At 42.2% G+C, this 19,133-nt stretch overlaps 1 pseudogene across 1 annotated transcript; it reads right to left on the reverse strand.

Annotated features, from left to right (window-relative positions):
- Positions 1 to 13,789: 13,789 nt before the first annotated feature.
- Positions 13,790 to 18,897, reverse strand: LOC147991885 (uncharacterized; annotated as a pseudogene). The gene is made up of 6 exons (XR_015614471.1): positions 18,371 to 18,897; positions 16,272 to 16,354; position 15,554; positions 15,318 to 15,457; positions 14,247 to 14,647; positions 13,790 to 14,142 (listed from the first exon to the last, which is right to left on the reverse strand). The product of XR_015614471.1 is annotated as an uncharacterized LOC147991885 (transcript).
- Between the last annotated feature and the right edge of the window lie 236 nt (positions 18,898 to 19,133).

A 19,133-nucleotide genomic window follows, 5' to 3' on the forward strand; every position in this document is an offset into this window, starting at 1 on the left:
AGTTATATAGTTTTGCTCTAGTACTTCACTTATATCTTTTAGAGCACGGTGGTGGATTTGTTTTATAGAAACTATTGATCTCTCTGTTGGGTAACGTAGCATAAATTCAAAATTTTCCTACATGTCACCAAGATCTATCTATGGAGTCATCTAGCAACGAGGGAGGAGTGGATCTACATACCCTTGTAGATCGCGCGCGGAAGCATTCAAGAGAACGGGGTTGATGGAGTCGTACTCATCGTGATCCAAATCACCGATGATCCTAGCGCCGAACGGACAGCACCTCCGCGTTCAACACACGTATGGAGCAGTGACGTCTCCTCCTTCTTGATCCAGCAAGGGGAAAGGAGAGGTTGATGGAGATCCAGCAGCACGACGGCGTGGTGGTGGAAGTAGCGGGATTCCAACAGGGCTTCGCCAAGCGCTGCGGGAGGAGGGAGATGTGTCATGGGAGGGAGAGGGAGGCGCCAGGGCTTGGTATGTTGCTGCCCTCCCTTCCCCCACTATATATAGGGCCAAGAGAGAGGGGGGGCGCAGCCTTGGCCATTCCTCCAAGGAAGGGTGCGGCCAAGGGAGGAGTCCCTCCTCCCCAAGGCACCTCGGAGGTGCCTTCCCCTTTTAGGACTCTTCCTTTCCCTCTTCTCTTGGCGCATGGGCCTCTTGGGGATGGTGCCCTTGGCCCATATAGGCCAAGGCGCACCCCCTACAGTCCATGTGGCCCCCGGGGTAGGTGGCCCCACCCGGTGGACCCCCGGGACCCTTCCGGTGGTCCCGGTACAATACCGGTGACCCCGAAACTTGTCCCGATGGCCGAAATAGTACTTCCTATATATAAATCTTTACCTCCGGACCATTCCGGAACTCCTCGTGACGTCCGGGATCTCATCTGGGACTTTGAACAACTTTCGGGTTACCGCATACTAATATCTCTATAACCCTAGCGTCACCAAACCTTAAGTGTGTAGACCCTACGGGTTCGGGAGACATGCAGACATGACCGAGATGACTCTCCGGTCAATAACCAACAGCGGGATCTGGATACCCATGTTGGCTCCCATATGTTCCACGATGATCTCATTGGATGAACCACGATGTCAAGGACTTAATCAATCCCGTATACAATTCCCTTTGTCTAGCGGTACGATACTTGCCCGAGATTCGATCGTCGGTATCCCGATACCTTGTTCAATCTCGTTACCGGCAAGTCTCTTTACTCGTTTTGTAACACATCATCCCGTGATCAACTCCTTGATCACATTGTGCACATTATGATGATGTCCTACCGAGTGGGCCCAGAGATACCTCTCCGTTTACACGGAGTGACAAATCCCAGTCTCGATTCGTGCCAACCCAACAGACACTTTCGGAGATACCTATAGTGTACCTTTATAGCCACCCAGTTACGTTGTGACATTTGGCACACCCAAAGTATTCCTACGGTATCCGGGAGTTGCACAATCTCATGGTCTTAGGAAATGATACTTGACATTAGAAAAGCTTTAGCATACGAACTACATGATCTTGTGCTAGGCTTAGGATTGGGTCTTTGTCCATCACATCATTCTCCTAATGATGTGATCCCGTTATCAATGACATCCAATGTCCATGGTCAGGAAACCGTAACCATCTATTGATCAACGAGCTAGTCAACTAGAGGCTTACTAGGGACATGGTGTTGTCTATGTATCCACACATGTATCTGAGTTTCCTATCAATACAATTCTAGCATGGATAATAAATGATTATCACGAACAAGGAAATATAATAATAATCAATTTATTATTGCCTCTAGGGCATATATCCAACACTCTCATGCTTCACTTAGATTATTTTGAGAGTCTTAAATAGCATGGTAATTTGCTTAAATAATCCTAATATGCTAGGTATTCAAGATTAGTAAAAAAACTTTCTTATGAGTGTTTTGAATACTAAGAGAAGTTTGATGCTTGATGATTGTTTTGAGATATGGAGGTAATAATATCAAAGTCGTGCTAGTTGAGTAGTTGTGAATTTGAGAAATGCTTGTGTTGAAGTTTGCAAGTCCCGTAGCATGCATGTATGGTAAACGTTATGTAAAAAAATTGAAACATGAGGTGTTCTTTGATTGTCCTCCTTATGAGTGGCGGTCGGGGACGAGGATGGTCTTTTCCTACCAATCTATCCCCCTAGGAGCATGCACGTAGTGCTTGGTTTTTGATGACTTGTAGATTTTTGCAATAAGTATGTGAGTTCTTTATGACTAATGTTGAATCCATGGATTATACACACGCTCACCCTTCCATCATTGCTAGCCTCTTCGGTACCATGCATTGCCCTTTCTCACATTGAGAGTTTGTGCAAACTTCGCCGGTGCATCCAAACCCCGTGATATGATACTCTCTTTCACACATAAACCTCCTTATATCTTCCTCAAAACAGCCACCATACCTACCTATTATGGCATTTCCATAGCCATTCCGAGATATATTGCCATGCAACTTTCCACCATTCCGTTTATCATGACACATTCATCATTGTCATATTGCTTAGCATGATCATGTAGTTGACATAGTATTTGTGGCAAAGCCACCGTTCATAATTCTTTCATACATGTCGCTCTTGGTTCATTGCATATTCTAGTACACCGCCAGAGGCATTCATATAGAGTCATCTTTTATTCTAGCATCGAGTTGTAAATAAATAGAAGTGTGATGATCATCATTTTCTAGAGCATTGTCCCAAGTGAGGAATTAAAAGAGAGAGAGAGAGAGAGAGAGAAGGCCCAAAAAAGAGAAAAAGAGAGAAGGGACAATGCTACTATCCTTTGCCACACTTGTGCTTCAAAGTAGCACCATAATCTTCATGATAGAGAGTCTCTTGTTTTGTCACTTTCATATACTAGTGGGAATTTTTCATTATAGAACTTGGCTTGTATATTCCAACAATGGGCCTCCTCAAGTGCCCTAGGTCTTCGTGAGCAAGCAAGTTGGATGCACACCCACTTAGTTTCTTTTGTTGAGCTTGCATACATTTATAGCTCTAGTGCATTCGTTGCATGGCAATCCCTACTCCTTGCATTAACATCAATTGATGGGCATCTCCATATCCCATTGATTAGCCTCGTTGATGTGAGACTTTCTCCTTTTTTGTCTTCTCCATATAACCCCCATCATCATATTCTATTCCCCCCATAGTGCTATGTCCATGGCTCACGCTCATATATTGCGTGAAAGTTTATAGGTTTGAGATTACTAAAGTATGAAACAATTGCTTGGCTTGTCAACGGGGTTGTGCATGATGAGAGCATTCTTGTGTGAAGAAAATGGAGCATGACTAAACTATATGATTTTGTAGGGATGAACTTTCTTTGGCCATGTTATTTAGAGAAGACATAATTGCTTAGTTAGTATGCTTGAAGTATTATTATTTTTATGTCAATATGAACTTTTATATTGAATCTTTCGGATCTAAATATTCATACCACAATTAAGAAGAATTACATTGAAATTATGCCAAGTAGCACTCTGCATAAAAAAGTATCTTTTTTTATCATTTACCTACTCGAGGACGAGCAGGAATTAAGCTTGGGGATGCTTGATACGTCTCCAATGTATCTATAATTTTTGATTGCTCCATGCTATATTATCTACTGTTTTGGACATTGTTGGGCTTTATTATCCACTTTTATATTATTTTTGGGACTAACCTATTAACCAGAGGCCCAGCCCAGAATTGTTGTTTTTTGCCTATTTTAGGGTTTCTAAGAAAAGGAATATCAAACGGAGTCCAAACGGAATGAAACCTTCGGGGACGTGATTTTTGGAATGAACAAGACCCAGGAGACTTGGACCCTACGTCAAGAAACAAAGAAGGAAGCCACGAGGTAGGGGGCATGCCTACCCCGCTCCCCCAGGCGCGCCCTCCACCCTTGTGGGCCCCCTGTTGCTCCACCGACGTACTCCTTGCTCCTATATATACCTACGTACCCCCAAATGATCAGAGACGGAGCCAAAACCCTAATTCCACCGTCGTAACTTTCTGTATCCACGAGATCCCATCTTGGGGCCTGTTCCGGAGCTCCGCCGGAGGGGGCATCCATCACGGAGGGCTTCTACATCAACACCATAGCCTCTCCGATGAAGTGTGAGTAGTTTACCTCAGAGCTTCAGGTCCATAGTTATTAGCTAGATGGCTTCTTCTCTCTTTTTGGATCTCAATACAAAGTTCTCCCCCTCTCTTGTGGAGATCTATTCGATGTAATCTTCTTTTTGCGGTGTGTTTGTTGAGACCGATGAATTGTGGGTTTATGATCAAGATTATCTATGAGCAATATTTGAATCTTCTCTGGATTCTTTTATGTATGATTGGTTATCTTTGCAAGTCTCTTCGAATTATCAGTTTGCTTTGGCCTACTAGATTGATCTTTCTTGCAATGGGAGAAGTGCTTAGCTTTGGGTTCAATCTTGCGGTGTCCTTTCCTAGTGACAGTAGGGGCAGCAAGGCATGTATTGTATTGTTGCCATCGAGGATAACAAGATGGGGATTTTTATCATATTGCATGAATTTATCCCTCTACATCATGTCATCTTGCTTAAGGCGTTACTCTGTTTTCATGAACTTAATACTCTAGATGCATGCTGGATAGCGGTCGATGAGTGGAGTAATAGTAGTAGATGCAGGCAGGAGTCGGTCTACTTCTCTCGGACGTGATGCCTATATACATGATCATACCTAGATATTCTCATAACTATGCTCAATTCTGTCAATTGCTCAACAGTAATTCGTTCACCCACCGTAAAATACTTATGCTCTTGAGAGAAGCCACTAGTGAAACTTATGGCCCCCGGGTCTATCTTCATCATATTAGTCTTCCAATACTTAGTTATTTCCTTTGCTTTTTACTTTGCTTTTATTTTACTTTGCATCTTTATCATAAAAATACCAAAAATATTATCTTATCAGATCTAACTCTCGTAAGTGACCGTGAAGGGATTGACAACCCCTTATCGCATTGGTTGCGAGGAGTTATTTGTTTTGTGCAGGTATGAGGGACTTGCGCGTAGCCTCCTACTGGATTGATACCTTGGTTCTCAAAAACTGAGGGAAATACTTACACTACTTTGCTGGATCATCCTTTCCTCTTTAAGGAAATCCAACGCAGTGCTCAAGAGGTAGCACATACCATGGAGCAGTGCGAGAAGCATTTATGACAGCTAATTGTTCATCAGGAAAGCTATCATCAATAGGTAGTGGGTCATCAAGAACATTTTCCAACCTAGACAAGTTATCTGCAACAGGGTTCTCGGCTCCCTTTCTATCAATAATATGCAAATCAAATTCTTGTAGCAAGAGAACCCATCTAATAAGTCTAGGTTTAGCATCTTTCTTTTCCATAAGATATTTAATAGCAGCATGATCCGTGTGAATAGTTACTTTAGAATCAACAATATAAGGTCTGAACTTATCACAAGCAAATACAACTGCTAAGAATTCTTTTTCGGTAGTAGCATAATTTCTCTGGGCATTGTCTAGAGTTTTACTAGCATATTTAATAACATTTAATTTCTTATCAACTCTTTGCCCTAGAACAACACCCACAGCATAATCACTAGCATCACACATAATTTCAAAAGGTAAATTCCAATTAGGTGGCTGAACAATAGGTGCAGAGATCAATGCTTTCTTTAAGTATTTCAAATGCTTCTACACAATCATCATCAAAGACGAATGGTATATCTTTTTGTAATAAATTAGTCAAAGGCCGAGAAATTTTTGAGAAGTCCTTAATGAACCTCCTATAAAAACTGGCATGACCAAGGAAACTTCTTATACCTTTGATGTCCTTGGGACATGGCATCTTTTCAATAGCATCAACTTTAGCTTTGTCAACTTCAATACCTCTTTCAGAAATTTTATGCCCCAAGACAATACCTTCATTAACCATAAAGTGGCACTTCTCCCAATTCAAGACAAGCTTAGTTTCTTCACATCTCTGCAAAACTCGATCAAGGTTGCTCAAGCAATCATCAAAAGAGGATCCATAAATAGAGAAATCATCCATGAAAACTTCACAAATCTTTTCACAGAAGTCAGAGAATATAGCCATCATGCATCTTTGAAAGGTAGCAGGTGCATTACATAAACCAAAAGGCATATGTCTATAAGCAAAGGTACCAAAAGGGCAAGTAAAAGTAGTCTTTTCTTGATCATCAGCTGGCATAGGTATTTGAGAGAAACCAGAGTAACCATCTAGAAAGCAAAAATGTGTATGTTAGGATAATCTTTCTAGCATTTGATCAATGAAAGGCAAAGGGTAATGATCTTTTTTAGTAGCTTTATTTAATTTGCGGAAATCAACCACCATCCTCTAACCTGTAATAATTCTTTGCGGAATCAATTCATCTTTATTATTAGGAACGACAGTAATACCTCCCTTCTTAGGGACACAATGGACAGGGCTTACCCACTGACTATCAGCAACGGGATAAATTATACCTCCTTTAAGGAGCTTCAATATTTCCTTTCTTACCACTTCTTTCATCTTAGGATTTAGCCGTCGTTGGTGATCAATAACTGGTTTGGCGTCTTTCTCCAAATTTATTTTGTGTTGACATAGAGTGGGACTAATGCCCTTAAGATCATCAAGAGTATATCCAATAGCAGCACGGTGCTTCTTCAGAGTTTTCAATAATTTCTCTTCTTCATGCTCTGAAAGGTTAGCACTAACAAAAACAGGATATATCTTCTTTTCATCAAGATAAGAATATTTAAGAGTATCAGGCAATGGTTTAAGCTCAAACACGGGATCAACCTTGGGTGGAGGAGGATCCCCTAGGATTTCAACAGGCAAGTTGTGTTTCAGAATAGGCCCTTGTTTAAAGAATACTTCATCCATTTCCCTTCTTCCATTCATATACGTATCATTTTCATGGTCTAGCAAATATTGTTCTAAAGGATCACTAGGAGGCACGGCAATAGAAGCAAGATCAATAATTTCATCTTTACTAGCAATTCCTCATCACGGGGTTGTCTACTAAATTTAGCAAAATTAAACTCATGAGACATATCACCCAAACCAATAGTAACAACATCCTTTTCGCAGTCTATCCTAGCATTAACAGTGTTCAAGAAGGGTCTACCAAATATAATGGGACAAAAGCTATCTTGTGGGGAACCAAGAACAAGAAAATCTGCAGGATATTTAACCTTCCCACACAAGACTTCAACATCTCTAACAATCCCAACCAGTGAAATAGTATCTCTATTGGCAAGTTTAATGGTAACATCGATATCTTCTATCTCAGCAAGTGCAATATCATGCATAATTTCTTCGTATAAGGAATGAGGTATTGCACTTGCACTAGCACCCATATCACATAAGCCATGATAACAATGATCTCCTATTTTAACGGAAATAACAGACATGCCTACAACAGGTCTATGTTTATTTTTTAGCATCAGGTCTAGCAATTCTAGCAGCTTCATTGCAGAAGTAAATAACATGCCCATCAATATTATCGGCCAAGAGATCTTTAACCATAGCAATTTTAGGTTCAACTTTAACTTTCTCGGGGGGTTTGTGTGTCCGAATATTACTTTTGTTGACTACAGTTGAAGCTTTAGCATGATCCTTTATTCTAACAGGGAAAGGGGGATTCTCAATATAAGCAGCGGGAACAACAGGATCATCATAAGTGATAGTCTTTTCTTCAACTATAATAGGTGCAACTACTTTTACTTCAATGGGAGGATTATATTTAAACCACTTCTCCTTAGGGAGATCAACATGAATAGCAAAGGATTCACAGAAAGAAGCTACTATCTCAGAGTCAAGTCCATATTTAGTGCTAAATTCACGGAAAGCATCGGTATCCATAAAAGATTTAACACAATCAAACTTAGGTGTTATACCTGACTCCTTACCTTCGTCGAGGTCCCAATCTTCAGAGTTGCGTTTAATTCTTTCCAGTAAATCCCATTTGAATTCAATAGTCTTCATCATAAAAGATCTAGTACAAGAAGTATCGAGCATGAAGCGATTACTGAGAGAAAGCCGAGCATAAAATTTTTGAATAATCATTTCTCTTAAGAGCTCATGATTGGGGCATGAATATAACATTGACTTAAGCCTCCCCCAAGCTTGAGCGATGCTTTCTCCTTCGCGAGGCCAAAAATTATATATATAATTACGATCACGATGAACAAGATGCATAGGATAAAACTTCTGATGAAATTCCAATTTCAATCGTTGGTAGTTCCATGATCCAATATCATCACATAGCCTATACCATGTCAATGCCTCTCCCTTCAAAGATAAAGGGAAGACCTTCTTCTTGATAACATCATCGGGCATACCTGCAAGCTTAAATAATCCACAAACTTCATCCACATAGATTAAGTGTAAATCGGGATGCAATGTTCCATCTCCTGCAAAAGGATTAGCTAGCAGTTTCTCTATCATGCCCGAAGGAATTTCAAAGTAAACATTTTCAGTAGGTTCAGTAGGTTGAGGAGCAACTCTTTGCTCTACTGGTTGGGGTGAAGATACCCCGAACAAGCCCCTCAAAGGATTATGTTCCATAGTAACAAGTGACAGTAAATTTCAGCACACTATATAAATTTTTCCTTACCAAATTCCACCTACCAAAGGCGCTTCACTCCCCGGCAACGGCGCCAGAAAAGAGTCTTGATGACCCACAAGTGTAGGGTATTTATCTTAGCCTTTTTGATAAGTAAGAGTGTCGAACCCAACGAGGAGCAGAAGGAAATGATAAGCAGTTTTCAGTAAGGTATTCTCTGCAAGCACTGAAATTATCGGTAACAGATAGTTTTGTGATAAGGTAATTTGTAATGATTAGCAAGTAATAAAATTAAATAAGGTGCAGCAGGATGGCCCAATCCTTTTTGTAGCAAAGGACAAGCCTGGACAAACTCTTATATGAAGGAAAGCGCTCCCAAGGACACATGGGAATTATCGTCAAGCTAATTTTTATCACGTTCATATGATTCGCGTTCGGTACTTTGATAATTTGATATGTGGGTGGACCGGTGCTTGGGTACTGTCCTTACTTGGAGAAGCATCCCACTTATGATTAACCCCCATTGCAAGCATCCTCAACTACAACAGAAGTATTAAGGTAAACCTAACCATAGCATGAAACATATGGATCCAAATCATCCCCTTACGAAGCAACGCATAAACTAGGGTTTAAGCTTCTGTCACTCTAGCAACCCATAATCTACTTATTACTTCTCAATGCCTCCCTCTAGTCCCAAACAATGGTGAAGTGTCATGTAGTCGACATTCACATGACACCACTAGATGGATGACAACATACATCTCATCAAAATATTGAACAAATACCAAATTCACATGACTACTTATAGCAAGACTTCTCCCATGTCCTCAGGAACAAACGTAACTACTCACAAAGCATATTCATGTTCATAATCAGAGGGGTATTAATATGCATAATGGATCTGAACATATGATCTTCCACCAAGTAAACCAACTAGCATCAACTACAAGGAGTAATCAACACAACTAGCAACCCACAGGTACCAATCTGAGGTTTGGATATAAGGATTGCATACAAGAGATGAACTAGGGTTCGAGATGAGATGGTGCTGGTGAAGATGTTGATGGAGATTGCCCCCCTCCCGATGAGAGGATCATTGGTGATGACGATGGTGATGATTTCCCCCTCCCGGAGGGAAGTTTCCCCGGCAGAACAGCTCTGCCGGAGCCCTAGATTGGTTTCGCCAAGGTTACGCCTTGTGATGGTGGAGTTTCTTCCCAAAAGCTTTCTTATGATTTTTTCCTCGACGAAAGACTCCATATAGCCAAAGATGGGCATCGGAGGGCCACCAGGGGGCCCACGAGGCAGGGGGGCCGCCCAGGGGGGTAGGTGAAGGAAATATGCCCTAGAGGCAATAATAAAGTTATTATTTATTTCCTTATATCATGATAAATGTTTATTATTCATGCTAGAATTTTATTAACCGGAAACATAATACATGTGTGAATACAAAGACAAACAGAGTGTCACTAGTATGCCTCTACTTGACTAGCTCATTGATCAAAGATGGTTATGTTTCCTAACCATAGACATGAGTTGTCATTTGATTAATGGGATCACATCATTAGGAGAATGATGTGATTGACTTGACCCATTCTGTTAGCTTAGCACTTGATCGTTTAGTTTGTTGCTATTGCTTTCTTCATGACTTATACATGTTCCTATGACTATGAAATTATGCAACTCCCGTTTACCATAGGAACACTTTGTGTGCTACCAAACGTCACAACGTAACTGGGTGATTATAAAGGAGCTCTACAGGTGTCTCCAAAGGTGAATGTTGGGTTGGCGTATTTCGAGATTAGGATTTGTCACTCCGATTGTCGGAGAGGTATCTTTGGGCCCACTCGGTAATGCACATCACTATAAGCCTTGCAAGCATTGCAACTAATGAGTTAGTTGCGGGATGATGTATTACGGAACGAGTAAAGAGACTTTCCGGTAACGAGATTGAACTAGGTATTGAGATACCGACGATCGAATCTCGGGCAAGTAACATACCGATGACAAAGGGAACAACGTATGTCGTTATGCGGTTTGACCGATCCATGGGCTGGTCTGAATTGGACTAGGGAGGGGGGGCACCCCCTTCCTTCCTTCTCCTTTTCCCTTCCCTTTCCTTCCCTCCTACTCCTACTACTTGGAAGGGCTCCTAGTTCTAGTAGGAAAGGGGGGATCCTACTCCAGGTGGGAGTAGGACTCCCCTAGGGCGCGCCATAGAGAGGGCCGGCCCCTCCCCTCCTCCACTCCTTTATATACGTGGCTAGGGGGCACCCCATAGACACAACAATTGATCCCTTGGATCTCTTAGCCGTGTGCGGTACTCCCCTCCACCATAATCCACCTCGGTCATATCGTAGCGGTGCTTAGGCGAAGCCCTGCGTCGGTAGAACATCATCATCGTCACCACGCCATCGTGCTGACGGAACTCTCCCTCAAAGCTCGGCTGGATCGAAGTTCGAGGGACGTCATCGAGTTGAACGTGTGCAGAACTCGGAGGTGTCGTGCGTTCGGTACTTGATCGGTCGGATCGTGAAGACGTACGACTACATCAATCGCGTTGTGCTAACGCTTACGCTTTCGGTCTACGAGGGTACGTGGACACACTCTCCCCTCTCGTTGTTATGCATCACCATGATCTTGCGTGTGCGTAGGAAATTTTTGAAATTACTACATTTCCTAACAGTAGGGCGCGCCCCCCACCCTCGTGGACGGTGGGTGGCCCCCCTCTGGTACTTCTTTCACCCAATTTTTTATATATTCTGGAAATAATTCCTGTGGAATTTCAGGACTTTTGGAGCTGTGTAGAATAGGTCTTTAATATTTGCTCCTTTTCCATCCTAGAATCCCAGCATAAGTATTGTGACATAATGTGTAATAACAGCCAATAATGCAATAAATATCGATATAAAAGCATGATGCAAAATGGGCGTATCAACTAGCGTCGTCGCAACAATAAGTAGATGATTAGATCCTCGCTTCTCCTACTTTAGTATGCATGTAATTGCTTTCTTTGGTGTGTGGAAATGTTATATGTGTAGTCACTTGTGTAATTGTATGCTAATTTGGTTATGCAATGTTGTCTTTTTAAGTATATATGTTGATGTTGTAGACAGAGCGCAGATGTTCTGTGGACAAAGAAAATCACATCGCACACGGACTAAACAATGGAACCGGTCGGTGATGTTTTCATCAATCACTCACAATTGTATACCAGCAATCGTTTGCTCATACACACACGGCTTTTTAGCAGTAATCGTCTGTGTTGTTATCGGTCTTCGCACATGTCTCCGATTACAGACCTGTTTGCCTTGTATCACACACATCTTGTTCATTTGAACCATTTCTGTTCTCATGTCTCAACGCAAACAGTTCATCCGAGTGAATCGCATGCCGTATATCGCACACACCTTTGATTTGGCTGACCGTTTCTTTTGTGTTACCCAATCACAAACAGTTCATCCGAGTGAACCGTATGCTGTGTATCGCACACGCCTCCATCTGGTTGCCCGTTTCTTTTGTTCCTCCTCATCACAAACAGTTCATTGAACTAAACCATATGCCCTTCATCGCACACGTAACTAAAACCTGAACCGTGATTGATGCATGCGTCATCGCATACGTTTTACACATTTCTGACGGTTTTCATACAGCACCGTTTGCGATTATGACATCGCACATAGTTTCTCGAAGGGTCTATGATCATACAACACCACTTGGGGCGCCCCTTGGCCTCTCCCCTCTCCCTCCCACCTATATATATGAGGAGGGGTGCCTAGAACACACAACATCAATTGTTAGCCGTGTGCGGCGCCCCCCTCCACAGATTGCACCCTCGGTCATATTCTCGCGGTGCTTAGGCGAAGCCCTATACAGATGACTTCACCATCACCATCACCATGCCATCATGATGATGGAACTCATCTACTACCTCGATACCTTGCTGGATCAAGAAGATGAGGGACGTCACCGAGCTGAACGTGTGCAGAACTCGGAGGTGTCGTACGTTCTGTGCTTGATCGGTCGGAGCTAGAAGAAGTTCGACGACATCAACCGCGTTGTCAAACGCTTCTGCTTACGGTCTACGAGGGTATGTAGACACACTCCCCCCTCATTGCTATGCATATCCTATATAGATCTTGAGTGAGCGTAGGAATTTTTTGAAATTACATGCCACGTTTCCCAACAGTGGCATCGGGTCTATGCATGAGTTGCGAAACTATTCCGCATTGTTTCAAATGAAGACCAAACTCGTAACTCAAATATTCTCCTCCATGATCAGATCGTAGAAACTTTATTTTCAGAAGCCGTCTGCCACACCTGCGAGTCGTCGCGCCCAACCTGCACGAGCCGCCACCACATTCAGCTGTCGATCCGCCCCCGCGCGCGCATCCTGCGTCGAGCGCCGCTGCACATGAGGTCCACACCCAGGTCGCGCCGAGAGCCCGGGCCAAGGCCGCCGCCCCACAGCACCAAGTTGCGCCCAAGCGCACGCGCTCCTTCCCCCACGGACGACCAAAGATTCCCACCCTCTTTCGAGGGTGGGGCCCGCTGCCACGGTGGCAGGAGCCAGCAACAGCGATGACAGCAAGAGTCGATGGGGAGGGCCAGCTACAGGAGGTTAGGTTTCCCCCAAGCCGCCAGAGCTAGGCGACGCAGGGGTATTTTTTGCGCCACCAATAATAGCCCTCCCGTAGTTGTGGATGTGAGAAAATTGGATATTTGCCACTTTGAATTCGTGCCACTTTCAAGATTGTCTTCACAAAATTGCCACCCAGCTCATGACCCCTTGATTATCATGGCATTTATCTTCTTTCATTGATTTCTTTTTCCCTTTTCCACTTACAAGCATTGATTGTCTTCAAGATAAGGAAGTGCATGACCAGCAAAAGAATGGTTCATTTGCATGCCCTCACATTAATCCAGCACAATTAACACATACTGTATTCTATAGTACAGGAAATTTTGTATTTCTAACCTGTAAATGCCGCCCTGAGAATGTGCAAGTATAATGTCTAAACAGTTAATTAAACCAGCAGATCTAACTTATCCTCACATGCAACAACATTCAAAGATATTCGATTTTCATCATTAATTAGCACAAAACATGACTCATAAAATGCCATTTCAGAAGCAACCACCACGACTCATAACATGCCATTTCAGAAGCAACAACCATATATAGTACATAATATATCGCACTACATAAAACATATCGCATAGGTCAGACAAGTTCCTGCTAGCACCAGCCTCACACAAAAGTTCATTAAAGAACTGTGGCCAAGTTATTATAGTTAGACAGCAGCTACTATCCGCCTCACCCATTCTTGGGTGAAGGAATACGGTCAGTGGGATAACATAACGGAAAAAGGGACCAGCCAACGGTAACTTCCATTTCACACGAGCCAACCTTAAGCGAACGAGAGCTTCTACCAGATTCTAATGGTTGAAAGAACACCTCACTGTCAATCTGCTGGCTGCCTAGCCAACCTGCTGCATGCACTCTTAGCTCCCCAAAGCTTTCAACAGAAACCACGCGTCGTGACAGCTCAATGGTGCCATCAGCAGCAACAACAGGCGTATCCTTATCTCCAATATTGAGCAGTAACACCCTCATGTGACTGACGCTTGCAGTCGAGGCAATGAACCGCCCGCTGAATCCATCTGGCCAGGACCCACCAACAATACGCACACTGATTGTTCTCCAATATTGAGCAGTAACACCCTCATGTGACTGACGCTTGCAGTCGAGGCAATGAACCGCCCGCTGAATCCATCTGGCCAGGACCCACCAACAATACGCACACTAATTGTGGCCTCAATGGATGAGGCTACAATGCCACATGTCAGCTCCAATGTGCTCAGCTTGCTCTACGTTTTTGGCTGCTCACGCATGATCTGAGGGCGCACTCTCCCTTACTCGCTTGATAATTGATTGACTTGCAGCACTCGTAGCGAAAGCCTAGCAGGCTTAGATCTTTGTTCTCTAACTCATTGATGCGCTTCACTTTCAGCGTGATATCGAAATGCATAGGCCCAAACAGAGTCACGGGAGCACGGGTAGGACCTGTTAATACTAAATATGGATCCTGCATGCAACACCATCAATTTGAGTAAACAATGAGAATATCTCCAATATTGGTAAAAGAAAAGGGACAGCTGATCATCAACTGTAACTTAATTTATAGTGATAATATATTGGCCTAAACTAGAAATCTGTGGGCACAACAACAAAAAACGGATAGTGAACACAATGCCAATAAAATGGATGTTCAAATATTTCTGAAGCCTTCAAACCAACAGAGCAAATATGAACTAACAAGTGAAGTTGGATAAGAGGTGAAATTTGAGCAGCACAATCAAGAGAACGTTACCATGCATAGAGCATAATACAATGTGAGGTGCAAACAAATGATGGCAGAAAACATTAGCCTAAATGCGTTAGCGTAACATAAAAAAGAAGGAACTATAGTGGTTGAGGTCTGCACATATAGCTCAAAGCATATTAACGAAAGTCATGTCTGCAACATTTGCTTTCCAATACCTTGAAACGTTTCTAAAACATCTTGCAACCATTTCTCATGAAGTACAGTAAAAGAGAATACTAGTATCAAACACATACTAGAGGTTGTGAAGTAAAAAACCATAACAGACACATGGTACATACAATACGGAAACACTCAAGGACAGTAATCAAAAAAGGCTTTGTTGCAGAGCTAGAAACAAAAAAAAAACATAATGAATGTGAGAGATAAGAACCTCCTCATTGAGAGTTTGGCAGTTATCCCTTTTGCGCTCAAAGATAATATTGCGATGGTGATCCAGGTCATCCCTCACAGCAACGATACCAAACACATCCAGCAGCCAATGTAAATCCCCATATATTTCCTCAACTTTAACTGAAAGAGAGAAGTGCATATTACACCCCCCCAACTCTAGCCCCAGTCTAATATACACCCCCCAACTCCAATACCGTCTAATATACACCCCCCAACTCTCAAAACTGGCCATAATTCAACCCTCCCCTCCCTGTTGACCGGTTTTGATCCAGTTTGACCGGTTTTGACTGAGTGGACAGTAAAAATAAAATTTTAATAACCATAAATACTTTTTTTTGAAAAAAATCAAAAATGTTCCAAGTTTTTTGCACCGCGTGAACAGTAAATTAAAAAAATCACCTTTTCAGCATGTTTGGACACCTGAGTAAATTCGAGATGTCCGTAAATTTGACTTTTTTTTTCAAAATTTCAGCTTGGTGAACAGTAAAATCGATTTTTTTAAAAACCCTTTTTTTGCATGGATGATGTTTGAGCGCGTGGTGATTTTTTTTGGATTTTTTCCCGAATTACTGTTCACAATGCTGAAAATTTTGAATTTTTTTCGAATTTACGGACATCTCAAATTTACTCAGGTGTCCAAACATGCTGAAAAGGTGATTTTTTTTTTTGAATTTACTGTTCACGCGGTGAAAAAACTTGGAACTTTTTGAATTTTGTCAAAAATAATAATTTTTTTGTTTTTAAAATTTTTATTTTTACTGTTCACTCAGTCAAAACCGGTCAAACTGGGTCAAAACCGGTCAACCGGGTGGGGAGGGTTGAATTCTAGCCGGTTTTGAGAGTTGGGGGGTGTATTTTAGACAGTATTGGAGTTAAGGGGTGTATATTAGACTAGGGCTAGAGTTGGGGGGTGTAATATGCACTTCTCTCTAACTGAAAAGATCTGCATACTACGCTTGGGGTTAGTAACACCAGGCTTCGTCGGCTTGTCCGTGAAACACATGGCTGGGATCAGAGCTGCATGTAGTGGCAGGAAATTTCACTTCAGTTAAAGAGATATTAACCTATGCATGTGGTGACAGTAAATTGTGATTCAGTAATGTCCTACCTCTATCTATCCAGATCAATGGTGAAATTAAATATAGGAACATCAATTGATTGAATATACAGCAAGAAGAGACGCAATGGAATCATCAATTGATTGGAAATATACTGTTTAGTCGCTGATGAAAGAACGAAAGATCAAACGAATTTCGACATGATAAAAGTTCGACAAAGCAGCCTGAGTTTCTGAATTTTTTTTTAGGCAAGCCTGAGTGTCTGATATAGTAGAAACACTTTGTAATGAGACTATCAGAAATGTAAGCCCGTTGATAGATTTATTTTCAAATTATAGGAAGCCCCAAAATGTCTACATTTATAGGGGACAAACAGAAGAGGAGAAATTCTATAGTTCTGAACAAGAAGTTGCAGAATAAATTATAAAATCTAGAGGAGACGAGAGTAATTTGCAGAGAGCAACTTGCACGTAGGGGGAAATACAAACTGGATTGTCTAAGCTTTATGAGGATAATGAATACTATTGATTTCAACGGTGTAGCAAGAAGTGGCTATTGGAGGGCGATAACAAAACAGCGTGCTTTTACAGGGTAGCAAATGAGTGGCAACGGAAACATACTATTTATTCAGTGACGAAGGATGATGTGTGGATTGAAGGTTTGCCCAATTTACTGAATTTAGTCATATGCTTTTATACTGATCCATTTTGTAAAAACAGTAAGGAATACTATAGACATTGAACTTTGAAAAAATGCACGACAGAATTTTCTTTTTCATTTCATGGAGAATCAAGGATTTAGTGAAATGTGGCTGAAATGGCTCAAAAGTGTTATAACAGGGGGTACTTTGAATGTCAAAATTGCTTGGCAAAATATGGCACAATTGAGTGATGCAATAATCGGACTCGTACCATATTTGGTTGAAGAAGGGGGTATCTATCCTACAATACGCGGAATATACTATCAACCTTATGCAGGATGATTCATATGTGGCCAAAAATATGAAACTATTACTATTTATGTTTGAAGGAATACAAGGCCTCCAAATTAACTTTTAGTCAGTCAGGTTGGTTCATGGCCAATAATGTAGTTAGGTGTACCAGGGCGGGGCTACTGATTGAACATTAGAGCGATTTAATTGAAAAATGCAAAACACTAGAAAGGTTAAAATATGCAAGCCTAATGGAAAGAAGAGGTCTTATATATATATAGATGATAGAAGAATAGCTACAGGGGATGGAAAAATACTGATTTTTGGACTGATCGAGCAAAGCTTCCACAACCATTTAAACTGTCAAACCACCAGGGTAAAGAGCCTGAGGCATACAACAGTGGGATCAAATGAAGATAAACCTATTTGGGGCTTGAGTAAGGCAAAACAATCAGCGCCATCAATGCATAACTATCTAACACAGTTCTAGAATAGCAGACTGTTTAATCACATTTGGAAAGCAAAATTACCGCTGAAAATCAAACTGACAGGGAATTTACAATGCTGGGTGTTGAAGGTTTACAGAAAGTAGCATCACAACAACAACAACACAAGAGAAATTCAAAGCTGTGATAAGTAACAATGTGGATTTGACAGGTTTCAGTGCGATGAAAACCAACCAGCAGATACAAGTATACACTGGCACAAGTGGCGTGCTCATTGAGGAGATATCATCTGCTTAGTGAAGACAAAATGGAGGTCAAGACCACGCCAGCAGCTTAATTCACATGCATTTTCATGTAATAAGTAGAACTATATTTCTGCTTTATCATTCATACTAGAAATAACTGCCTGCAATACTTGGCTAAACCTCTTTAAATTTCAGCTGTTTTTGCTTGATTTCTCAGGATGTACCGTCGTAAACAGATCTGATATGATGCTAAGCATCACAACTCTGTTACACTGAAGGTAGTGAGATCCGTCACGACCCTTTTGGGGAAATTCCTACACAGTAATAAGAGAAAGGAATGGAGATTGACTTACTCGTGGCCTCGAAGGAGCCGAACTCTTCAGCATATTTCCACTCCCAGTTCTCTCGGTAAGATTGGTAAGACCGCTCGTCGGGATCCTTCTTCGGATTTGTTTTCTCCAACTCCAGTCTTGCCATGTCTTCCGCCGCCATCTTATCCACGTACGCCTGACCAATCAACACCTCCCTGGCCAAATGCTCTCGCTCCAGCGACTCTCGCTGCTCCTCCGTGAGCGCTTCCACCACGAGCGGCGTCGCGTCGGGGTTCTCGGCGTTCCACCTCGCCACCAGCCACTCCATTTGCTCCTCTAGTACCTGATTCATCGCGGCATCCATCACGTCCAGCACCGATGGATAATCCGCCTTTGTGGTCTTCCTCAACGTTCTCCTACTCCCCCCGGCCCTCTCGGTTCCCGCTTCCCCCGTCGTCTCCGAACCCGCCTCCATCTCGGCAAGCAGGCGCGGCTGATCGTCCTGCCGCCGTCGCCGCTATGCTCCTGACCTAGACTCTGGGTACGTTCGGCATTTGGGAGCTTTTTTTAGGGGCATTTGGGAGTTGAGAGGCTCGTCCATTTAGCCTGATGAGCGGCCCATAAATATGAAACGGGCCGACATGATTCTAAAAAGAAAAGAAAAACGGGTCGGCCAAGGTGATCTCTCTTGATTCTAAAAAAAATATCCTCAAAAAAAAAGATTCTCAAAAAAAAGGGTGATCTCTCTTGATTTCCTCGTGCCAGTAAATCGTGGATCCTGCCCTAAAAAACAAAAGTAATCGTT

The sequence above is a fragment of the Triticum urartu genome, chromosome 1A (assembly GCF_056163025.1).
Source record: "Triticum urartu cultivar PI428250 chromosome 1A, HENAU_Tu73, whole genome shotgun sequence".
In the NCBI taxonomy this organism is placed as follows: Eukaryota; Viridiplantae; Streptophyta; class Magnoliopsida; order Poales; family Poaceae; genus Triticum; species Triticum urartu.